The following is a 26,584-nucleotide window of genomic DNA, read 5'->3' on the forward strand; positions in this document are numbered from 1 at the left end:
GTTCCATGCTATTATATTACTTGTTCTGGATGTTTATTGGCTATACTTTACACTTTTATATCATTTTTGGGACTAACCTACTAACCGGAGGCCCAGCCCGAATTGCTGTTTTTTTTGCCTATTTCAGTGTTTCGAAGCAAAGGAATATCAAATGGAGTCCAAACGGGACGAAACCTTCGGGATCGATCTTTTTGGAACAAATTTCAACCAGGAGAATGGGAGTGGACGTCAAGCAACAAATGAGGCGGCCACGACGGTGCCCGGCGCGCCCCCCACCCTCGTGGGCCCCTCGTTGCTCCACCGACATACCTCCTTCGCCTATATATACTCCCATACATTGAAAACATCGTGGAGCACCAAGAAAATCTAATTCCACCGCTGCAACCTTTTGTATCCGCGAGATCCCATCTTGGAACCTTCGCCGATGCTCCGCCGTAGGGGGAATCGACCATGGAGGGCCTCTACATCATCTCCAAGGCCTCTCCTATGAGTTGTGAGTAGTTTACCACAGACCATCGGTTCCATAGTTATTAGCTAGATGGCTTCTTCTCTCTCTTTGAATCTCAATACAAAGTTCTCCTCGATCTTCTTGGAGATCTATTCAATGTAACTCTTTTGCGGTATGTTTGTCGAGATCCAGTGAATTGTGGGTTTATGATCAAGTTTATCTATGAGAAATATTTGAATCTACTCTGAATTCTTTTATGTGTGATTAAGTTATCTTTGCAAGTCTCTTCGAATTATCAGTTTGGTTTGGCCTACTAGATTGATCTTTCTTGCAATGGGAGAAGTGCCTAGCTTTGGGTTCAATCTTGCGGTGTCCTTTCCCAGTGACAGCAGGGGCAGCAAGACACGTATTGTATTGTTGCCATCGAGGATAAAAAGATGGGGTTTATATCATATTGCATGAGTTTATCCCTCTACATCATGTCATCTTTCTAAATGCGCTACTCTATTCTTCTTGAACTTAATACTCTAGATGCAGGCAGGAGTCGGTCGATGTGTGGAGTAATAGTAGTAGATGCAGAATCGTTTCGATCTACTTGTCACGGACGTGATGCCTATATACATGATCATGCCTAGATAATCTCATAACTATGCACTTTTCTATCTATTGCTCGACAGTAATTTGTTCACCCACCATAATACTTATGCTATCTTGAGAGAAGCCACTAGTGAAACCTATGGCCCCCGGTCTATCTTTTATCATATAAGTTTTCCATCTACTTTTATTTGCATCTTTTATTTTCCTATCTATATCATAAAAATACCAAAAATATTTATCTTATCTTATTATCTCTATCAGATCTCACTTTCGCAAGTTACCGTGAAGGGATTGACAACCCCTTTATCGCGTGCGAGGTTCTTGTTTGTTTGTGTAGGTGCGTGGGACTTTCGAGGAGCCTCCTACTGGATTGATACCTTGGTTCTCAAAAACTGAGGGAAATACTTATGCTACTTTGCTGCATCACCCTTTCCTCTTCAAGGGAAAAATCAACACATGCTCAAGAGGTAGCATGGTGTCGCCATTTTCCTAAAAGAAAAGGTTTAACGATCCACTTTAGATGAAAAATCCGTCATGACCTTTGCTAAAAAGGGACATATCGAGTGCCTGAAATTTGCCGGAGCAAAAATTAATCAACACTCCGGCAAAACATAGGCCACTTGGAACTGTTACCTGCAAACATGGTCACTTGGGCAAGCACATATCCTATTTGAGCAACACTAGATATACATGTTCGTATCTACATCATATGAGCAATTCTTGAGCAACACTAAATAAACTAGTTGTACTAAAAAATCTACATCATCATCTATTCAAAATGTTCTATACCTAAAACATCTACATCATCATACATTATTACTATTTTTTTTAATAAACCCTAAAAATATGCCCTAAGTTCAAAAGACAACAAGTACAGAACATTTTTTCAAACTCTACCAACTAAAAATTTCCATTACTAAAATTTCTAATCAAAAGACCTAAAATTTCCTATTTTATTCAAAACACCTAAAATAGGCTAAAAATTATTCTGTTACAGAACCTATATTCTACAATGTCTACATTCTAAAATCTACATTTAAACTACCTACATTCTACAAGAACAAAGAGAAGGGAGGGAGCAGGAGTAGGAAGGAGGGGTAGGAAGGAGGGAGGGAGGAAGGAGGGAACATGTGGGAAGGATGGGAAGGGAGGAGGGAGGTAGGAGGAGCTACCTCGGTGGCGGTGGCGGCGGGGGGGGGGGGAGGGGGAAACGGCAGCGGGATGGAGAAGGAAGGGGGCGACGGCCGATGGGATGGAGGAGGGAGGGGCGACGGTAGGCGGCGGGATGGAGGAGGGAGGGGGCGACAATGCGGTGAATGCAGATGACAGGACCGATGCGGGGGAGAGTGAGTTGGAGCAAAGAGAGGAGAGTGAGGGGCTACCTAGTGATATGATGGCTTTAGCAGTAGCGCGTATCTTGGTAAGGCGCTGCTGCTAAACGCCCTAGCAGTAGCACCTTCCTACAAAAAGCGCTATTGCTAGGTGTAAGCATGCAAAAATGCATTGGTCATCAATGCAAAAATACATATCAATGATCTTTTTGTGTACAATCTGAATTGTCAATATGAGTCCTCTGCCGGTAGGAACCGGAGAAGACTCATATTGCGGCCACAAATTCTACACATAGAGTTCAATGAAGACCAAGAAGTTGTGATAGCTTGAGAAGTAACATATTTAAGGTGGTAAACACCCTGTTCGCGGAGCGAGGTGGGACTAAACTTGTGGACTGAACTTAGCAGTAGCAAGTTGTATCGAAAGGCGTTGCTGCTAACATCAATAGCAGTAGCGTGCTATGTAATACAGCACTACTGCTCTAACTAGCTTTATAGGCGAGGTCATAGAAATTATAGTAGTAGCGCAGTTTACGGAGGACGCGCTACTGCTATGTTCCTTTCAACAACGATTTTTTGTGGCACGCGCTGCTGCTAAATAGTAGTAGCGCCGCATTTTAAAGCGCGCTGCTGGTAAGATTCTGTGTATAAGGTTTTTCCTAGTAGTGTTCACCTCCGTTGGGCGAATCTTGCCAATAGAAAAAACCTTGAATTTCTTCTGAAGGATCTTTATCTCCTAAATCAATTGCCAATTGCTCTACTTGTGAGCCGTTAGATTCATCAAACTTCACATCAACCGTCTCTTCAACCTTTCAGGTGAAATTATTGTAGACACGGTAAGTGTGAGAGTTTGAGCCATAACCGAGTAGGAAACCGTCATGAGATTTAGGAGCAAATTTCGAATGATGATGCTTATCAAGAATGTAGCACTTTGAGCCAAATACTCGAAAATGTCCAACTTGGGGTTTGGTACCGGTGAGAAGCTCGCATGCCATCTTGCCGAAAAGCTTGTGAAGATATACTAGATTCGTAGCATGACAAGCTATCTGAACCGCTTCCGCCCAAAAATGTCTTGGTGTCTTGTATTCGTCAAGCATCGTTCTTTCCCTCTCAATAAGTGTTCGTTTCCTCCTCTCAACAACTCCATTTTGTTGAGGCGTGTACAAAGCCGATAACTCATGTGAAATCCCTTCTTCGTCAAGAAAGGTATCCACATTGGTGTTCTTGAACTCCGTTTGATTGTCGCTTCGAACCTTCTTGATTTTCATTTCAAATTGGTTTTGGGCCTTCCCAATAAAGTTCTTGAAGATCTTTTGGACCTACGATTTATCATCAAGAAAGAACACCCACGTGAATCTTGAAAAATCGTCAACAATGATCAAATCTAACGAGTTACCACCAAGACTCTTGTAGGCGTTGGGACCGAAAATATCCATATGAAGTAAGTCAATTCACTTGTACAGCGAGGTGCTATACAAACGGTTTTTAACCCCTTTCGGCGATGGTGTTTTGAACCGTCACCAAGTGAGTGACTACGATTGGGGGGGAGGTCCTTCCCACACGACCCAGAAACCATCGGGGATAGGCCCTTCGGTCACACACGCTCAGCAAAGTGAGGTCATGTGCGACGGGCGAGCGATCAAATATGGTTATACATAGAGTTGTGCTAAAAATACAATTATACAAGCCAAATCATTTCCGGTCATAAGTACATCCAACACAGTCAGTCCGGGCTAAACGTTTCTGTTCGTATGTACATTACACACAGTCAATCCAGGGAATACGTTTCCGTTAGTATGTAATCCAAGAAGTATGTTTCCGTTCATATATACATCCCACACAGTCACTCCAAGGAAAACGTTTCCGTTCGCAGGTGCATCACACACAATTTTTCCCATGAAATTGTTTGTGATAGCATTGCCATTACACACGATATTAACAATTTTATCATTTGGGTTATTGAATGCATCACACATGGTGTGTAGAAGAAAATGTGTGGCAAAGCCTGTCCATCACACACACTTTTTATGTGGTAAACGTTTGCGCAAGGTGTCCTAACACAAACAGTTTTCAAGAGGATGTCGTGTGTGACTGTTCATTGATCCAACACGATTTATTCCTAGAAACTGTGTGCATTGCCTGAGGTCATCGCCCACTGTGTTTTCTCAATAACTATTTGCAATTGGAAAACCCAATTAGCAGGCTAATTGTCTTATTATTAAGAATCAAATTATTAATATAATTACCATTTCATTTTAAGCACACAATATATTTCATTTTCATATTAAGGAAGCAGGATTTCATAATAAAATACATCAGAGTACAACATTATATAGCTTCAGCACTCAGCTACCCCATTACGCAACTGCACCATCACCAGGTTTCACATGCAACATCTATATCCTTTCGAAATTAGCATGATAGACGGTATATAGACAGATGAATCTCATCTGGAAAACTGCTGAAGCGGAAGGCGAATATTGAGCCTTCATTGATGTTGAAGGTATTTGCAACTTTAGGCCAGTGCCTATGGATGACTGACCATCCATCCTTCGTCCTCTTCAGGAACACTTCAATATTGAACCGTGGGTGTTGTATGAATACCTTCCTCGCCTCCTGACCATACAGGTGGTTTGAGAGGTAATCATCAGTGAACTGCTTTGGAAAGGCCTAAAAACAAGGATGTGCATAAATATATCAATTCTCTATATTGGAAATGGGGCAAAGGAATAAAAAAGGCAAGGTATAATAGTTAGTACCATCCTGTAGTGAACTGGTGTCTTCTTCATTGTGCAGACAATTATCTTGTTGTTTTTTGTCACTAATTTCTTTATCGTAACAATCTTTGTGAGTTTCTTGACTTGACTGATATTCAAGGACAACTCATTTCCCCATATGCAAAAAGGGTCGAACAGTGGGTCAAAACCTCTAACAGCAGGACCTACATGTACAAGACCAAATTGTTAAAAACCTAAATATTAGAATGGTTCCTGCAATTGCACAATAATGTGCTATTAGACAAAGGACCATGCATGTGCAAACCTCAATTGTAAACCTTAGTGCTTCTCATTGTTTCCCCGCAACATATATAAGGTAGTTAGTGATCAGGTTAAGTGAGGGTTCGCATGCTATCAGTAAAATATGTTGATGAAAAATAAGCACATTGCAGATTCATCAGATTAATTCAAGAAACATGGAAAAATCATTTATCCAAACCAAGCATGATTAAGAACTAGGAAATATAGCAATTGTATATATTTCTCATGTATTAAGTGTAGCCAAATTCGATTTATTCCTCACATGCACAACAATACAAAATTCTACCCACGACAATTGGACATCGCATTGCAGAATTGAACCAAGCAGTTAACTAAACACCACAACAAATGAACCAAACATTAATTGACCATCACATTGCACAATATGACATACTCCTAATAGAAGATCAGACAGTTAACCAAACCAAGCATGCTTAACAACTTGGAAATATAGCAATTGTATTTGTTTCTCATGTATTTAGTACAACCAAATTCGATTTATTTCTCACATGGTATACAACAACAGAATGCACCCGCAACAATTGAACATCGCGTTGTAGAATTGAACCAAACAGTTAACTAAACACCACAACAAATGAACCAAACGTTAACTAAGCACTACATTGCACAATGTATAACATACTAGAAGATCAGACAGTTAACCAAACCAACCAAGCATGCTTGACAACTTGGAAATATAGCAATTGTATTTGTTTCTTATGTATTTTGTCAAGATAAATTCAATTTATTTTTCACATGTAAGACAGTACAAAATTGCACCCTGAAGAATTGAACTTCACATTTGCATAATTGAACCAAACAATTAACTAAACATGAGAACTTATTAACCAAACAGTTAATAAGTGAGCACCACATTGCACGACATATAGAACATATGCACTAGAGCAATAGATTGCATGGTAAAAATAAATAGAACAATTCACTAGAATTTGTTAAGGAAAGGCAGGAGCAGAAAATGCAATGGGTAAACCGACCATGCTTAACCGGCGTAGCTAGCAAACTAAACATAGGTCCTTATAGTGAGCTAATAAGACAAGCTACTCCTCATCATCAGAGATATCGATGATGATTGGCTCCTTGAACATGGAAGAGGGCAAAGCCTCCACATTGTGGGTGCGCTCGTCGTAGTGGTAAGTTGCCCGAGCCGCTCCGGGCACCAACCTGCTGGCTCTCGAGTTGAGGTAAGCACGAGCATGCTGAGAAAACACCTCGTAGTCCTTGCCGGAGGCACCAACTGTGGCCTTGAGAAAATGCCACGATCGGCCATTTAAAGGAGCCAACCGTGTCGCGGCGTTGGCGCGTGAGGCATCGATGGTGGCCTCGACGGTGAAGTGCTCCTCTAAGATCTGGTGGTCGGCATGAGTGGCAGCCATCGCGACCTCATCCGCGCGTGCGGCCATGATGACCCACAAGTATATGGGATCAATTGTAGCCTTTTCGATAAGTAAGAGTGTCAAACCCAACGAGGAGCAGAAGGAAATGACAAGTGTCTTTCAGCAAGCGAATGTCTGTAAGTGCTAAAATTGTAAGTAACAGAGTAGTTTGATAGCAAGATAATTTGTAATGAGCAAGTAACGATAATAGTAACAAAAGTGCAGCATGGTAGCCCAATCTTTTTGAGGCAAAGGATAGGCCAAAACGGTCTCTTATAATAAGCAAAGTGTTCTTGAGGGTACACGGGAATTTCAGCTAGTCACTTTTGTTGATTCGATTCGTGTTCGCTACTTTGATAATTGGATATGTGGGTGGACCGGTGCTTAGGTATTGTTCTTACTTGAACAAACCTCCTACTTATGGTTAACCCCCTCGCAAGCATCCACAACTACGAGAAAAGTATTAAGAATAAATTCTAACCATAGCATTAAACTTTTGGATCCAATCGGTCCCTTATGAAATAATACATAAACCAGGGTTTAAGCTTCTGTTACTCTCGCAACCCATCATCTAATAACTACACCGCAATGCATTCCCTTAGGCCCAAATATGGTGAAGTGCCATGTAGTCGACGTTCACATGACACCAGTAAGGGAATCACAACATACATACTATCAAAATATCGAACACATATCAAGTTCACAGGATTACTTACAACATGATTTCTCTCGTGACCTCAAGAACAAAAGTAACTACTCACAAGTGAGAAACATGCTCAAGATAAGGGGGTATTCAATAGCATAATGAATCTGAACATATAATATTCCACCAAATAAACCATATAGTAATCAACACTACTAGTCAACCACAAGCACCAACCTATACTTCCGGTACAAAGGTTGAACACAAGAGATGAACTAGGGTTTGAGAGGAGATGGTGCTGTTGAAGATCTTGATGGATATTGCCCTTCCCAAGATGGGAGAGTTGTTGATGATGATGGCGATGATGATTTCCCCCTCGGGGGGGGGGGGTGTTCCCCCGGCAGAATCGCTTCGCTGGAGGGCAAAAGTGCTCCTGACGAAGTTCCGCCTCGAGATGGTGGCGCTCCGTCCCGAAAGTCATCTCCTCATTTTTCTAGGTCAAAATGACTTATATACTAGAAGATGGGCACCAAAGGTGGGCTGGGCTGAGCACAACCCACCAGGGTGCGCCTGGGGGGGCCAGGCGCGGCCTTGTGTCTTGTGCTCACCAGGTGGCCCCCTCTGGTGGTTATTTGCTCCGGTATTTCTTATTTATTCCATAAAAAATCCTCGTGAAGTTTCAGCCCATTTGGAGTTGTGAAGAATAGGTGGCCTGACGTAGCTTTTCCAGGTCCAGATTTCCAACTGCTGAATTCTCCCTCCTTGTGTGTACCTTGCATATTATGAGAGAAAAGGCATTAGAATTACTCCAAAAACCATTATAAATAATAGTAGGTAAACACGATGCAAAATGGACGCATCCACTCCCCCAAGCTTAGACCTCGCTTGTCCTCAAGCGAAAACCGAAATCGAAAAACATGTCCACATGCTTAGAGAGAGAGGTGTCGATAACAACAAAATATGGACATAGAAGCATCATGTGAATTATTATAACAACAACAAAATTAAACATAAAACTTTTATCATGTACTTCTCATGAATAAGTAACAATTCATCACATTATCGAAGTATAAAGCATAAAATATATTGGAAACCAACAAACTATGTTCTCAGTCAACTTTGCAACTACAATTCATCATCTTTTCAGGAAGGATCACGTATTGGAGCCTTTAGGAAAGTCCACGTACTCAACCATCATATAGTCTTCTATGATTGTTAAGACTTATCGCATACACATGAGCAAAACATTTCAACCAGACACATAGAAAGATAGGGGCTTATAGTTTCACCTCCCAACTTATTCACCTCAAGGGTGATGTCAACAATAATAACTCATGCTACCCATATTCAACTAGAAATATGTGCCTAGATCTTTCCTGACCACATGTGCTTGCGAAAGGAGAAAAATAAAAGGAATAGAGAGAAAAACTTTGACTCTTGCATAAAAGTAAATACATAAAAGTAAAAGATAGGCCCTTCGCAGAGGGAAGCAGAGGTGGCCATGCGCTTATTTGTTTGTATGCTCAACCCCTTAGTGAAAAATAACGTCACATTATATTGCCCCGTATGATAGCAACCATTATTATGCAGTCTGTCGCTTTTATTCTTTGCTATCACAAGTTCATACAACGCTCAAATTTCTCTTATACTAAATGATCTAACACTTTTAGGAGCAATTTTTATTGCCTTATTACACCGATGGCAACTTACTTGAAGGATCTTACTCAATCCTTAGTTAGGTATGGTGGACTCTTGAAAATAAGATTTGGGTTTAAGGGTTTTTGGATGCATATGTAGTATCTCTACTTAGTGCGGAGTTTTTGGCTAGCAAAGATGGGGGCCAAGCACCACATGTTGAAGGATCTATGACAATATAACTTCTATGTGAATATGAACAAACATAAATCATTAGGTTGTCTTCCTTGTCCAGCGTCAACAATTTTGGCATATAATATTTTGATGGGGGCTCACAATCACAAAAGATTTCCAGGATAGTGTATTTATATGTGAATCTTCTCTTCCCTTATTAATTCTTTCATGAGTTGCATCACTGGCCAATGCTATGTTTGTCAATCTCTAATAATTTTTTCTACTTATACTTTTCCTTATGCGGTCTCATTACCTACCATAGTATTAGCATATAATGTTTTTCATTTATTTCCTTTACTTTTATTGGAACATGAAAGTAAAGAAAGCAAAAACTCAAACTAAACTTTATTATATATCTCGCACATGATTACAAGGATAGATCACTAAGCAGACTCTCCAAAAGAAAGGATCGAACTAAAATTTTATTCATCTAAATCAGAAGATAACTATGGATCGAACTAAGATAAGTAAAGGAGAAAGATAATAGGGGTGATACGATACCGGGGCACCTCCCCCAAGCTTGGCGGAAGCCAAGGGGAGTGCCCTTACCCGATACTCAATTTTCTTTTGGTGATGAAGAAGGTGGTGGTGAGATACCAATATATCCATGAGTGCTTCCTTCAAGCCTTGGATCTCACGAAGGGCTTTACGAAGCAACTCAATGTTTTTCTCCACTTCAGCCATAATATGTTTATTTTTCGGGCCCCAGGTGTTTGTTCCTGCATCACTTTCTCTTGGATGAGATATGTCCCAATTGGACGGTATGTGCACGATACGTCTCCAACGTATCTATAATTTTTTATTGTTCCATGCTATTATATTACCCGTTTTGGATGTTTATGGGCTTTAATTTACACTTTTATATCATTTTTGGGACTAACCTACTAACCAGAGGCGTAGCCCGTATTGTTTTTTTTTGCATATTTCAGTGTTTCGAAGAAAAGGAATATCAAACGGAGTCCAAACGGAATGAAACCTTCGGGAGCGTGATTTTTGGAACAAGCGTGATCTAGAGGACTTGGAGTGGTAGTCAAGAAACAAGGGAGGCGGCCACGAGGGTGCCCGACGCGCCCCCTAGGGATGGGCGCGCCCCCACCCTCGTGGGCCCCTCGGGAGTCCACCGACCTACTTCTTCCTCCTATATATACCCATGTACCCCGAAAACATCAGCAGCGACCACGAAAAACTATTTCCACCGCTGTAACCTCCTGTATCCGCGAGATCCCATCTTGGAGCCTTCGCCGGTGCTCCGCTGGAGGGGGAATCAATCACGGAGGTCTTCTACATCATCTCCAAGGCCTCTCCGATGAGTTGTGAGTAGTTTACCACAGAACTTCGGGTCCATAGTTATTAGCTAGATGGCTTGTTCTCTCTCTTTGAATCTCAATACCATGTTCTCCTCGATATTCTTGGAGATCTATTTGATGTAACTCTTTTTGTGGCGTGTTTCTCGAGATCCGATGAATTGTGGGTTTATGATCAAGTTTATCTATGAGAAATATTTGAATCTCCTATGAATTCTTTTATGTGTGATTAAGTTATCTTTGCAAGTCTCTTCCAATTATCAGTTTGGTTTGGCCTACTAGATTGATCTTTCTTGCAATGGGAGAAGTGCTTAGCTTTGGGTTCAGTCTTGCGGTGTCCTTTCCAAGTGACAGCAGGGGCAGCAAGGCACATATTGTATTGTTGCCATCGAGGATAAAAAGATGGGGTTTATATCATATTGCATGAGTTTATCCCTCTACATCATGTCAGCTTTTTTAATGCGTTGCTCTGTTCTTTATGAACTTAATACTCTAGATGCATGCTAGATAGCGGTCGATGTGTGGAGTAATAGTAGTAGATGCAGGAAGGAGTCAGTCTACTTGTCACGGACGTGATGCCTATATACATGATCATGCCATGATTTTGCAATTGGCCTTGAAGGGATTGACAACCCCTTTATTGCGTTGGTTGCGAGCTCTTGTTTGTTTGTGTTGGTGCGTGGGACTTCTGACGAGCCTCATACTGGATTGTTACCTTGGTTCTCAAAAATTGAGGGAAATACTTACGCTACTATTGGTGCATCACCCTTTCCTCTTCAAGGAAAACCAACGCAAGCTCAAGACGTAGCAAGAAGGATTTCTGGTGCCGTTGCCGGGGAGGTCTTCGCTCAAGTCAAGACATACCAAGTACCCATCACAAACTCATCTCCCTCACACTTACATTATTTGCCATTTGCCTCACGTTTTCCTCTTCCCCACTTCACCCTTGCCGTTTTATTCGCCCTCTCTTTCCCAATCTCCTCTCTCTTTCGCTTGTCTTCTTGTGTGCCTGTTTGCCCTTATGGCTTTGCCTAAGAACACCGACTTTCATCTTAGAAGGTTGGAAGAGATTGAATCAAATGTTAGAAGTTTTATGACTTTACAATTTGAGCATAATAATTTCTTCAGAAAGGAGCTTAAAGAACAGAAAAGTTTTATGGGGTTTATGAACAAAGAGCTTGATGATATGTCTAAAGAATTTTATGGTTTGAACTCTCAAATTACTCGTCTTGAAAAATCTATAGCCCAAATTTCTGATAAGCAAGCTACCTGAGTCAATAAGATGGCTGCCAAACCAGAAAAGTTAGATGAAAATAATGATCAAGATCTAAAAGTTATTGATGTGTCCCCTATTAAACCTTTGTTTTCCAATATGAATCTTAATAATGATGGGACTGGAGATGAGTCAACTTTAGGTAAAATGTGTCCGAATGATTCGGAGTTCTTAGATCTTGATGCCAAATTTGGTAAAAGTGGGATTGGAGAGGTCAAGACTTTAAATAGCATTGAACCCACTATCTTGGATTTCAAGGAATTTAATTATGATAATTGTTCTTTAGTAGATTGTATTTCCTTGTTGCAAGCCGTTGTGAATTCTCCTCATGCTTATAGTCAAAATAAAGCTTTTACCAAACATATTGTTGATGCCTTGATGCAATCTTATGATGAAAAACTTAATGTGGAAGTCCCTATACCTAGAAAACTTAATGATGAGTGGGAACCTACTATAAAAATTAAAATTAAAGATCATGAGTGTTATGCTTTGTGTGATTTGGGTGCTAGTGTTTCCACGATTCCGAAAACTTTATGCGATATTCTAGGTTTCCATGATCTTGATGATTGCTCTTAAAATTTGCACCTTGCGGATTCCACCATAAAAAAGCCAATGGGAAGGATCAATGATGTTCTCATTATTGCAAATAGGAATTTGGTGCCCGTAGATTTTATCGTTCTTGACATAGATTGCAATCTTTCATGTCCTATTATTCTTGGTAGACCTTTCCTTAGAACGATTGGTGCGATTATTGATATAAAGGAAGGGAATATTAGATTCCAATTTCCATTAAGGAATGGCATTGAGCACTTTCCAAGAAAGAAAGTCAAATTACCTTATGAATCTATCATGCGAGGTACTTATGAATTGAGTGCCGAAGATGACACTACTTAGATCTATCCTCGCTTTTATGCCTAGCTAGGGGCGTTAAACGATAGCGCTAGTTGGGAGGCAACCCAATTTTATTTTTATTTTTTTGTTTTTGCTTCTGTTTAGTCATAAATTTTGCATTTATCTTCTGTTTAGAGGTGTTTTCATGTTTTAATTAGTGTTTGTGCCAAGTAGAACCTATAGGATAACCTATGGTGATAGTTAATTTGATTTTGCTAAAAATAGAAACTTTGCACGCACGAAAATAATTTTCATAATTCACAGGAACGTGATTTTGCATTGATTCTTTTTTTTGTAGATCAATAGACAAATTTCCCAGGACTTCCCATTTTGGTAGGATTTTTAGAGTTCTATAAGTATTCGAGAGTTACAGATTGCTACAGACTGTTCTATTTTTGACAGATTCTGCCTTTCGTGTGTTGTTTGCTTATTTTGATGCATCTATGGCTAGTATGTAGGGGTATGAACCATAGAGAACTTGGAATACAGTAGGTTTAACACCAATATAAATAAATAATGAGTTCCTTACAGTACCTTATGTGGTGGTTTTTCTTTCTTGCACTAACGGAGCTTATGAGATTTCCTGTTGAGTTTTGTGTTGTGAAGTTTTCAAGTTTTGGGTAAATAATTGATGGATTATGGAATAAGGAGTGGCAAGAGCCTAAGCTTGGGGATGCCCAAGGCACCACAATATATTCAAGAATAGCCAAATGCCTAATCTTGGGGATGCCCCGGAAGGCATCCCCTCTTTCGTCTTCGTTCATCGGTAATTTTTATTCGCCACATGATATGTGTTTTGCTTGGACCGTCCTGTATGATATTAGTATTTGCCTTTTATTTTACCACAATCATCATTGCTGTACACACCTTTTGGGAGAAACCCACTTGATTGGAATTTATTAGAATACTCTATGTGCTTCACTTATATCTTTTGAGCTAGATAGTTTTTGCTCTAGTGCTTCACTTATATCTTTTAGAGCACGACAGTGGCTTAATTTTGTAGAAATTGTTAATCTCTCATGCTTCACTTATATTATTTTGAGAGTATCTTAGAACAGCATGGTATTTTCTATGGTTATAAAATTGGACCTAGAATGATGGGCATCCAAGTTGGGTATAATAAAAACTATCATAGGAAGTGAATTGGATGCTATGATCAATTTGATACTTGATAATTGTTTTGAGATATGGAGGTAGTGATATTAGAGTCATGCTAGTTGTCGGAGTAATGGGCCACGGGTAGGCTCACCCGAGTCCCTGGATTTATCAAGACTTTGGGCCCCAAGCTGGAGCTCTGCCCTCTGGCGCCGGCTGGCTTAGCGGCCGGCTGCCAGAGGGCGGCCTATCCAAGTCTACGGCGCTTCGAGTGACCAGCTCCTGACGGCCGCCCTCCAGAGAGGGCAGCGACAGGCAGGCGGCCACCTCACGACTACGGTGCGGCCGAGCCCCCATCGAGAGTACAAGTCAAAGCATGGCTACAGTGAAGCATGTCGCCACCAACGCTCAGGACGGGCATGGCTACAGTGCTCCGTATAGACGGAGATCTCCGCACGATGGGGCACTGTGCCATGTCTCCCCTGACGTCACTCCGGGCAGGCAGAGCCATGTTCCCCACGACGGCCTGTCTGTACGGCCCACCGAAGGCGGGCCTATCGGGCAGTGACCCCAAGGAGGACGGCGGAAGCTCAACCAGACGGATTGGAGAGGGGCCGGCCTCCAGCAGGCGGCCGTCCCTTGCCCCGAGGGAAGCACGCCATTAAGCTGATACAACCAGGTATGGCTACAGTGGCTTCCCACCAGGCGGCGAGACTGTAGCCACACTAAGATGACCAAGCCCCTGTCAGCAATGACACGGCTACAGTAAGCAGCCACCAACCAGTCGGCGGGTCCCACCAGGCGGCGGGCCCCAACGGTCGGCGGAGAAGCCGGAGGCTGGAGACACTGACAGCCGGGCCCAGCACCCGGACGAATTACCATTGTACCCCTGGGGGGTTGGCCTATGTAAACCCCCCAGCCCACCCATGCAAACGGTTGGAACCCAGATAGAAGTAGCCAGATACCTAGGGCAGGGAAGAGCTAACCTTGCCTCCTTCTGCCTCTAGCACACAGCTCAAGGAGCACCATTGTATCACTTGTGCCTTAGTGATCATGCGGAGAACCCACAGAGCAGGACTAGGGGTGTTATCTCCTAGGAGAGCCCCGAACCTGGGTAAAGTACGCCGGCGTTCGTGTCTACGCCTTATCCCGCTTCCGGGCACCGGCGAAGTTCTACTCGCTCCCACCATGATAAGCCATCCATTGGCATATGTCGTACCCAACCCCCGACATTTGGCGCCCACCAAGGGGCGAGGTGCACCATCTCCCGGAGATCTGCTCTGGACGTCAGCCTTAGCGCGCTGCACGGTGCGGAGATTGCCTGTGCGGCAAGCTGCCTCGCTGACCTCGTCGACGAGATCGACCTCTTCGACGAGCTGGCCTCCGATGCGGGCACTAGCTGCCCTGAGAGCCGCCTCGTCAGCCTCCTCGACTGGCTCCATGTCACCAGTGAGCCTGCTGTAGACCTGGAGTCCGTCGGCTCGACCGACCCGATGATCGTCGAGTCCGACATGGCATCGCTCGACGCGTTCCCCACCAACGTGGTGGTCTACGATGAACTGCCTCCTCGTGAGCACAGTGGCGGGAGCACCATCACGGAGGTACTCGTCATCAACAGTGAAGAGCACTCGGACGGGCGTGCTTAAGATCCCCTCGACGCCACTCTATGCGACCTCACGGCGCCCATTCCCGAGGGCGCGGACGTAGAGGCGCTGGAGGCACGCCGCCTCCAGCTTCTCGAAAATGCTGGCCGCCTGGCCAGCATGCGTCGGCTTTTGAACGCTTACTGGCGCGAGATGCACCGGGCCGTAGGCGGCACGCCGGCTCCTGGGGGGCCTAGTCGCCTCGGCACGGTTCGGCAGTGTGGCGCGACCATCGCCAGCATGTTCAGGCAGAGCGCCCCGTCTACGCCACGCATGCGGAGAACATCCGGGCCGCCCAGGCGGTAACGGATGAGCTGGACAAATACAACAGCGACGAGCGCCGCCACATGACGGAGCGAGTCCAGCAGCTCCTAGATGCGGCTGCCGCGCAGCACGAGGCCGCCTGCCGTGCTGAAGTCCTAGTTGGACGAAACAACGAGCCACCCCCACGCCGAGATCATGGGGCGACTTCCCGGACACCGACTGGTGGCGCCCGCGGAGGAAGGGGCAACGAGCCGGCTGGCAGCCGCAGTCGGACGCGCCTCTCCATCGAGCGGGACGAGGACGGCCGCCCTCATGCAGTAGAGCGGCAAGGTGACCCGCCGCCTCCCCCTCCTCGTGGAGCGAGGTACCCCACTCCGCCTCCTGTCACACATCCGACACTCAGCGACCGCCTTGGCTGCCGAGAGGGAGTCGGAGAGAATGATGCCCGCCATCGGATCGATCGTCTCAACTGATCCCTGGCACTTGAAGAAGAAGATGCGCTGGGCCCGCCCTGTTTCGGCCCCCGAATCCGAGATGATCCCTTTCCCAAGGGGTTCACCCTCCCGCGAGACACGCCCAAGTACACCAGCTCCGTGAAGCCGGAGGACTGGTTGGTCGATTACTCCACGGCCGTTAGTATAGCAAACGGCAACAAGCGTGTTGCCATGAAATACGTCCCGCTCATGCTTCAAGGTACTGCCCGGACGTGGCTCAACAGCCTGAAGCCCCGCAGCATCAACAACTGGGTTGATTTCACCGAGGCCTTCATCCGCAACTTCACCAGCACCTACAAGCGGGCACCCAAGCCCCGGCAGCTCTCCTTGTGCGTCCAAGGGCCCACGGAGTCAACTCGCGACTACCTCACGCGCTGGACCGAGCTGCGCAATTCCTGCGAGGGCGTACACGAGGTCCAGGCGATCGAGTACTTCACTGTCGGGTGCCGAGAGGGCACCCTCCTCAAGCATTGACTCCTCTCCGACGAGCCCGAGACCCTCGATGAGCTGCTGGTCATCGCCGACAAGCACGCCACAGCCGACTCCTCCATGAAGGCAGAAGTTCTGGTTGATGCGTCCGGCAAGGTGGCCCCCCCAGGCCCCTCGGACTCCGGCTTGTGACACCAGTCGGCGACAGTAGCCAGGTGACAACAAGCGGAAGGCCACCCAGCTGGCCTCCACTAGCCGGCAGGTGGCAACGGTCGAGGATCAGGAGCCAGAAGGGCAGCCGGCCCCCAAGCGGCAGAAGGGCGGCAAGTCCAATTGGTTGCCCGCTTTCTCTTATGAGCAAACCATGGATGCACCCTGCAAGTTCCATAGTGGCGTGAAGCCCTCCAACCACACCACTAGGAAGTGTCACTTGCTTACCAGAATTGCCAAGGGAGATGGACTCCTGCCTCCTCCGCCTACCGGACTGCCGCCTCCTTAGCCCCAGCAGCCGGCGGCCCGACCAGTCGGCGCCATACAAGACGAGTACCGGGAGGAACATGGAGCCTATGTTGTGTTCACCAGCGTGGCCGACAACAGACGCAACAGACGGCAACAACAACAAGAAGTGCAACCAGTGGCCTCCAACACTCCAGAGTCCATGCATTGGTCCGAGAAGCCTATCAGGTGGAGCAGGGCCGACCACCCGGAAGTGATGCCTTCCCCTGGTTCATATACCCTGGTCCTAGAAGCAACCCTTGCAACGGAGAGGCGAGCAGCCCGTTTCTCCAGAGTCTTGATAGACGGCGGCAGCAGCATCAATATCATGTACCCTGACACAATGGAGAAGTTGGGAATCAAGCAGAAGCAGCTCGTCCCCAGTCGGACTGTATTCCATGGCATAGTCCCTGGCCTTTCCTACTCACCAATCGGCAAGACCCAGATTTATGTCCTCTTCAGAGACAAGAATCATTTCCGCCGAGAGCCAGTTTGGTTTAAAGTGGTGGACCTTGAGAGCCCCTACCATGCACTGCTTGGCCGGCCTGCTCTGGCCAAGTTCATGGCGGTCCCCCACTATGCCTACCTCAAGATGAAGATGCCAAGTACCAAGGGGATCCTGACAGTAGTTGGAGACTACAAGAAGTCGATCGCTTGCGCCACATATAGCAGCCGGCTGGCCGAGTTCCTCATGATTGCAGCCGAGAAGCGGCTCCTTGACCGGGTGGTGGCATTGGCAGGCACACTACTAGGAAAAGGCATGCTAGTGGCGCACCAGTTTTGCCTTCTAATGGCGCAATGCTGGTGCGCCACTAGCCTCACGCCATTAGAATTTTTTTCTAATGGCGCACCACATGTGCGCCATTAGAATTTGGTATTCTAATGGCGCACCATGCAGTGCGCCATTAGTATTGCCCACAGTGCGCCACAATTATCTGCTATACTTATAGCGCACCACATGGTAGTGCGCCATTAGTAACAATCTTTTTATTTTTTTTGTTTTTTCTTAATCTCAGGTCACTATTTCACATATGAGATATTCAACACATATATATACAACAAGCATCCATATAGCAATCATATCCAACACACAAGTTTCATCATATATACATACATAGCCAACACATAGTTCCGTCGTTACATATTACAAAAGTTTCACATTGTTCATCCAACACCGTTATCCATCAATTCACAAAAGTTTCACATTGATACAAAATAAAAGCACAAATGGAAAAGATGCACTCCATCCACGCAAGCTTCCATCAATTAAATCAAATCTGCAAAATGATAAACAAGAAGTTAGAAGAACAAAAAGAAGAAGACTAGAAGAATACTAGAAGAAGAAGAACACTAGAAGAAGAATAAGAAGAGTTTTTGAAAAGAAGAAGAATAAGAAGAAGACTATAAGCTTATTATGTAAACTTGATCATTTTGTGCTAACATAAGTTATTTTGGAGCTAACCTATAGGAAAGTAAGCATATAAGCTCTAAGTTAGTATATTAGAGCCAACTTAGGTAAAATGAAGCTAACCTATGTCATTTTGGAAAAGAAGAAGAATAAGAAAAAGACTATAAGCTTATTATGTAAACTTGGTCATTTTGTAATAACATAAGTTATTTCGGAGCTAACCTATAGGAAACTAAGCATATAAGCTCTTAGTTAGTATATTAGAGCCAACTTAGGTAAAATGAAGCTAACCTATGTCATTTTGGAAAAGAAGAAGAATAAGAAAAGGACTATAAGCTTATTATGTAAACTTGATCATTTTGTGCTAACATAAGTTATTTTGGAGCTAACCTATAGGAAACTAAGCATATCAGCTCTAAGTTAGTATATTAGAGCAAACTTAGGTAAAAATGAAGCTAACCTATGGGAAACTAAGCATATTAGAGATAACATAGGTAACTAAGTATATATATATATATATATATCATTTTGGATAGCTAACCTATAGGAGATCTGACATACCTGACAAAGTTCAGTTCTCATGCATTGTTCTTCTCCTTCCTATCCCTGATGCGCCTAGAGCAGCGAGGCGGTGGAGGCAGTGGAGGCAGTGGGATGTAGTCTTCTACCACAATTGGCGTGGTCATGTCGCCCAGTTGTCGGATCGCTGGCGCCACCACCGGTGCGTGGTCATTGTCAGGCACCACCACCATCGCGAGGCCACCTTTAGGCACGACCATTGCTAGGTCATCCTCAGCCACCTCCATATCTTGCCCATGGTCAGCCACCACCATCTCTTGCCCTTGGTCAGCCACCACCAGCGCTAGGTCATCCTCAGCCTGATGCCCATCGTCATCCTGCAGCTCCTCATCCTCACTCTGCTCCTCTTCTCCCGCACTCCAGTCCGGATCATCCTTCTTGTTGTCTATGCTGCTACCAGAATCGCTGCTGCTTTCGCTACAGCTAGAATTGCTGCTGCTTTCGCTACAGCCATAGTCACTGCTGCTTTGGCTGTAGCTAGTGTCGCTGCTGCTGCTCCCATTACCTGTCCAAAATGCAACAATGACCGTTAACAATCGATGTGAGACAAAGCCAAATGTAGAGGAATAAGAAGAGGCAGAACGTACCGGCATCATCATCGGCAGCGTAGCGCATGCGACACATAGTCTTGTTGTACACCTTCACGATGAGCATGTTGGCGTCGTCGTCGTACCTGAAGACAAGGAAGTACCCCAGCTGCAGGTCGTAGGCACGGTAGAACTTCTCCCACCCATGAGACAAGTACATGTGGCCCTTCTTGATCACCAACTGCACATCCCACTGCCTGCGAAACCCGCTGCCGACCTGTCGCAGCTTCACATTATTTGGCGGATCTTCAGCCATCAGCATGTTCATATAACTGTCAAGCAGCCTCTGCAGTTTGGGACAATGAGTGATGTAGCAAACAACAGATATCATAATGAGATGGGTGAAGGGGAGATCAGCTCGTTTTATATACCTGCGTCATGGATGATACTGAAGCCTCAAGTATGATAGTGAAGAACTCGGAAGCATCCAACTCGTACTGCGGTGTCGCAGATCGGCGGTGGCTGCTTCCCGCCATCTCTGATAAGCAGCAGAAGAGACCAATTAGTACCCTTACAACAGATCATAAAACATGCATGATAACAGGCATTAGTCGCAAGTACCCCATATGTCCTATTTTTAGCAAAGTAATGCTAAAATTCACGGAAAATTTCAGCATTACCTTTGCTGAAAATAGGACATATGGAGTACCCAAATTTGCTGGAATGAAAGTTAATCGACATTCCGGAAAACTCAAGGGCCTCTCGGGGTACCTACAACATCATCACAAGTACAACAGCAGCAGCAGTGAATACAGGCATAACAGCAGCAAAACTATATATTTTTATGCAGTAAACAAACAAACACTAAGAGTAGAATGTTCTTGCAACAAACATTATTGTGTGACATCGAAAGGCATCACTCTGCTTAAAGGGAAGGATGACTTAAGTGGCAGATGTATATGATCGAACCACTTGATCTGCACTTCTCTATATTATATGATGTACTGAAGAACTTGAGCAAAAAAAGATAAATAGGAACATATTTCTCACCTTGGAGGTGTTGCTGCTGCTGCACTGTCTGAACTTCACTTCCTTTACCTCCTCGGAAACCTGAAATATGCAGATGTTAGAAAGGTTAATGAACAAACAGATGCCCTAGTGGAAGTAATAACAACATGACAGCAAACAACCAACAAATTATCTTGCCCTCTACCCGAAAGGCAATCAGCCGGGCCGGGTTAGTGGGATGATGCACCCGAAAGGCAACTATCCATGCTTTGCCCCTTGTAGCATGTTTTAAGATAAGAAAAGAAAGCAGTATACCCTCTAAAGAGCTAGTATTGGGCAGCAGTATGTAGCTAGTGTTGAGCTGGTTGTGAAACTGAAACTTGATTTGTGAAACTGAAACTACTATAATTTCTACTTAATTTCACTTAATGTCGTATGGTTCACCAGCAAAAACACCAGCAAAAACTAGTAGTACTACTATACACACAATCTAATTAATTTCACTTAATGTTTGTCTGGTTGCTCTCAAGAAGCCTCTGGTTCTTCTCCATATTTTCAGTCACATATGGTGATTTCGTCGTGTCTTAGGCGAACCACGGGCAATATATACAGGCATATATAGGCACACTGTATACGGTTCAACCAGTCGATGGTCTTAGACATGAATGTATTATTACCTATCATCTTGGGTGTTTTCTTCTATCTTGTTAAAATAAATCTCCTACCAGATAATAGTTTCAAGTATTTGGCTTCTCTGCTCTGTCGAAGGCAGAGTATAAATACCACACTTTCATCCACAGTAGCCCATGTATCTAACCGATGTTCTTGTCATACTCCTTCCTACCATGTATCTAACCAAATAATAGTTATCTACTTTTTTTGAGAATTGTCTACTTTTTATATCTGACAGAACCCAGTTCAGGTTACCACAAATTCATTCAAAAAAATGAGTCAACATGTACACTTATTTTCGATCGGAGGTAGTGGTACATTTTATTGCGAGCACACCTGAAGCCACAACAAGGCTGACATTTGGTTCCTAGCTTTATCATTACATACCAGCCAAACCGAACACAAAACTAACGGTATGTTTCACCTTGCAATCAGATCATGGAGTGAAAAATCACTGACCCAAACACCCAACTGTTTGATGAACTCTAGCTAAAACATCCCATATAATCTTCTATAAATTTCTTAAGAGAAACATACCCAGGAGCTTGAAATTTACAAGCTTGCAGGCTGCCATAGGGGGAAGGAGGGGAAGGGGGAGAGGTGAGGAATCACCTGTGGGATAACGGCAGGCTGCCGTAGGAGGACGTCGGTGTCGAGGAGGCAGCGGGCGGCGGCGCGTCAAGGAGGAGGAGGCGCGTCGAGGAGGAGGCACTGGAGGCGGGGCAGCGGAGGGTTCGGCCGGCTGGGCACGCTGCGGCGGCGGGCCGGCAGCGGTGGCGGCGGCTAGGAACCCTAGCTGTCGCGCTCGGGAGGGAGGTTGACGCAGGCGGGGCCGCGGGGGGAGGGGGACGGCGAGGGCACGGGCGCGGGCGGAGGGGGGACGGTGAGGGAGGTGGTGCTTGGCTCGAGGAGGGGGGACGGTGAGGGAGGACGGCGAGCACGTCGAGGGTTTAGGCGGGGGAAGGGGGACGGTGAGGGGGGACGGCAAACACGGGGGGGGGGGGGGGGGGGGGGCAGCGGGAGAGATTAGAGAGATTGGGGATTTAGTGTGGGGGGAAGCTTTCTAATGGCGCACCACCATCTCGTGCGCCACAAGTACGACTATTCTAATGGCGCACCAGCGCTCGATGAGCCAGTAGAATTTTGTTTTAACCTAGCCCACTAGCCCTATCTACAACCTAACCCTATCTACAACAGAACCCACCCACTAGCCCGACTGGTCAGCACGCAGCACACACACCAGGAGGTCTTGGGTTTGATTCCCAGGCTCCCCAATATTTTTTTATGCATTTTAAATGCTGTTTTTTATATTTATTTGTGTTTAAATATGTTCAAACTTGTTTAAATCATAACAGTAATATTTTTTTATAAAAACAGTAATAATTTTTTTAAAAATATGTTCAAATTTCTTACTTGAAAATATCATCGGCGGCGGCGGTGGAGCGGGGGAGGGTGCGGGGATCGAGATCGAGATGGAGGGGGAATCGAGGCTACTTCATCGTCGTTGTCATGTTCGATCTTCGGGTCGCCGTACTTGCCGAAGTCTTGCTCATTGGCTACTCCATCCATTCCGATGATCTTCCTTTTGCCTCTCCTCACGACAACACGACTGGGCTTTGGCGGGTCGGTAATGAAGAAGCATTGGTCCACTTGGGAAGGTAGTACCCATGGCTCATTTTTCGCGGTGACGTTTGCGCCCGCGGTCTTGGATTTGGCTTCGGGTATAACCATGGTGGTGAAATGTCGGTCTTCTTTTAGGACGCACTTGGCCCATCTGACACGGAACATTGGCACCTTCTCTCCAGCGTAGCTCAGCTCCCAGATCTCCTCGATCCTTCCGTGGTATCTGTCCTTGTCCTTACCGGTGTAGGATTCCATCGTTACCCTGGAGTTCTGATAACCGTTCGGCGGCGGAGGGTGGTCGGGTGCACGTACGGCCGGGGACGGCGGGTGAGGCAGGGGAGGGATTAGAGTGTGGATTGGGGATTGGGGATTTTAGTGTGGGGGAGGCTTAGCAATGGCGCACCACCCAGGGGTGCGCCATAAGTACATCCATAGCAATGGTGCACCACCGAAGGATGCGCCATAAGTAATTTAATCTAGCCCGACATATATACCACCTAACCCTATCTACAACAAAACCCGCCCACTAGCCCGACTGGTCAGTACGCAGCACACACACCAGGAGGTCCTGGGTTCGATTCCAAGGCTCCCCAATATTTTTTTATGCATTTTAAATCCTGTTCGATATTTATTTGTGTTTAAATATGTTCAAACTTGTTTAAATCATAACAGTAATATTTTTTTATAAAAACAGTAATAATTATTTAGAAAATATGTTCAAATTTGTTAATTGAAAATATCATCGGCGGCGGCGGTGGAGCGGGGGGAAGGTGCGGGGGGTGCCCGTTGGCGGCGGTGGAGCGGGGGAGGGTGCGGGGGCCGGGTGCTCGTCAGCGGCGGTGGAGCGGGGGAGGGTTGCGGTGGGTCGTCGGCGGCGGTGGAGCTAGCGGGGGAGGGTGCGGGGGGTGCCCGATGGTGGCGGTGGAGAGGGCCGGGAGGTGCGGGGGGGCCTGGTGCTCGTCGGCGGCGGTGGAGCGGGGGAGGGTTGCGGTGGGTCGTCGGCGGCGGTGGAGCTAGCGGGAGAGGGTGCGGGTGGGATCGAGATCGAGATCAAAAAGTGTCCATGAAAATATACACGGTGCGCCATTAGCAGTTTTGCAAAAAAGTTAAAAAAATTATATACTAATGGCGCACTGTTTACAAGGTGCGCCATTACTTGGTAGAACTAGTAATGGCGCACTTTGGCACCATGCGCCATTAGAGTGTATGGAAAAATGGAGAAAAAAATCAATACTAGTTGCGCACCGTGTGCCTGGTGCGCCATTAGTGTCTTCCACACTAATGGCGTACTTCTAACCGGTGCGCCATTAGTATATAGTAGTGGCGCACTACTTACCTGGTGCGCCATTAGTATCAATCCTATCTGTAGCCCTTTTCCTAGTAGTGGCAAGAAGCCGTAAATGTCACCCATCCCCAGGAGTCGGAGGTTGAGGGCTCGTTCAAACCGGCCAAGGAAACAAAGAAAATACCCTTGGACCCGGAGCACCGGGAGAGGCATGCTGTCGTAGGCACGGGCCTTGACAGCAAATAGGAAAGCAAGCTCGTCGATTTCCTCTGTGAGAATCGGGACATCTTCGCATGGTGTCCCAAAGACATGCCAGGTGTTCCGAAGGATTTCGCCGAGCACAAGCTACATGTCCGACCTGACGTCAAGCCGTTCAGGCAGCCCTTGCACCGCCTGTCAGAAGAGAAGAGAAGAGTTGTCGGAGAAGAGATAGCCCGGCTTCTAGCAGCCGGATTCATCATGGAAGTATTCTTTCCAGAGTGGCTGGCCAACCCAGTCCTAGTGTTGAAGAAGAACAAGCAGTGGCACATGTGCATTGACTACACCAGCCTCAACAAAGCCTGCCCCAAAGATCCCTTCGCTCTGCCAAGGATTGACCAAGTGATAGACTCCACAGCCGGATGCGAGCTGTTGAGTTTCTTGGATGCATACATAGATTATCAACAGATAAAGCTGAACCCGACCGACAGGCTGAAGACCGCCTTCATCACACCCTTTGGAGCCTTCTGCTACCTGACCATGACGTTCGGCTTGAGAAACGTCGGCGCCACATTTCAGCGTTGCATGCAGAAGTGTCTCCTCAAGCAACTCGGCAGAAATGCCCATGTATATGTGGATGATGTGGTGGTGAAGACGGAGAAGCATGGTACGCTGCTAGAAGACCTCACAGAGACTTTTGAAAACCTGCGCCGATTGCAGATCAAGCTCAACCCGGAGAAATGTGTCTTTGGAGTGCCAGTCAGCCAGCTTCTCGGTTTCCTGGTCTCAGAGCGCGGCATAGAGTGCAATCCCGTGAAGATCAAGGCAATTGAGATGATGAAAGTACCCACCCGACTGCTGGACTTGCAAAAATTCACCGGCTACCTGGCGTCAGTCAGCCGTTTCATTAGTCGGCTGGGCGAGAAGGCTCTTCCCCTGTACCAACTCATGAAGAAGACCACTTTTTTCGAGTGGAACGATAAGGCGGACGAGGCATTTCTCCAAATCAAGAAGATGTTGGCAACCCCGCCTATCCTGGCGGCTCCGACTGAGAAGGAGCCCATGCTCCTCTACATTGCAGCCACCAGTCGGGTTGTGAGCGTAGTCATGGTAGTAGAGCGCAAGGAGAAGGACATGGCATTGCCGGCCCAGAGACCGGTGTATTACTTGAGCGAAGTATTGTCCGCCTCCAAGCAAAACTACCCCCATTACCAGAAGATGTGTTACGGCGTGCATTTTGCCGCCAAGAAGCTAAAGCCTTACTTTCAAGAGCACCCAATAACCGTTGTCTGCACAGCCCCGCTCGCTGAGATCATTGGAAGCCGGGATGCTTCTGGCCGAGTGGCAAGTTGGGCTATTGATTTGGCCCCTTACACCATCTACTACCAGCCTCGCACCGCCATCAAATCACAAGTGTTGGCCGACTTCCTCGTTGATTGGGCCGAGACCCAATATTTGCCGCCTGCACCAGACTCCACTCATTGGCGGATGCATTTTGATGGTTCAAAAATGCGCACTGGTCTGGGAGTTGGCGTCGTCCTCACCTCTCCCAAGGGCGACAAGCTCAAATACATGTTGCAAGTCCACTTCGCCGCCTCCAACAATGTAGCAGAGTATGAGGCACTCATACACGGGCTCCGGCTTGCCAAGGAACTTGGCATTCGCCGGATCCTGTGTTATGATGACTCCGACTTGGTGGTCCAGCAGTCGTCAGGCGACTAGGACGCCAAGGATGCAAACATGGCAAGCTACCGCTTCCTCGTACAGCAATTCAGCGGATACTTCGACGGGTGCGAGTTCATTCACGTGGCAAGAAATGACAACGAGCAAGCAGATGCCTTGGCACGAATTGGTTCCACCCGACAAGCAATACCAGCCGGCGTTGCCCTATGCCGCCTTCTGAAGCCGTCTGTCAAGCCGTCTCCTGATTCAGACTCCATCTTTGTGCCGGCCGCCCCGAAGCAGTCGGATCCGACTTGATGATCCCAGAGGCCGGCACGGGGATTTCGACAGGCGACCCAGGGACTGCTACAGCCACACCCAGCCCGGGGACTTCAGAACCCGGCCCGGGGACTT

This window comes from Triticum aestivum, chromosome 7B (genome assembly GCF_018294505.1).
Source record: "Triticum aestivum cultivar Chinese Spring chromosome 7B, IWGSC CS RefSeq v2.1, whole genome shotgun sequence".
Classification (NCBI taxonomy): Eukaryota; Viridiplantae; Streptophyta; class Magnoliopsida; order Poales; family Poaceae; genus Triticum; species Triticum aestivum.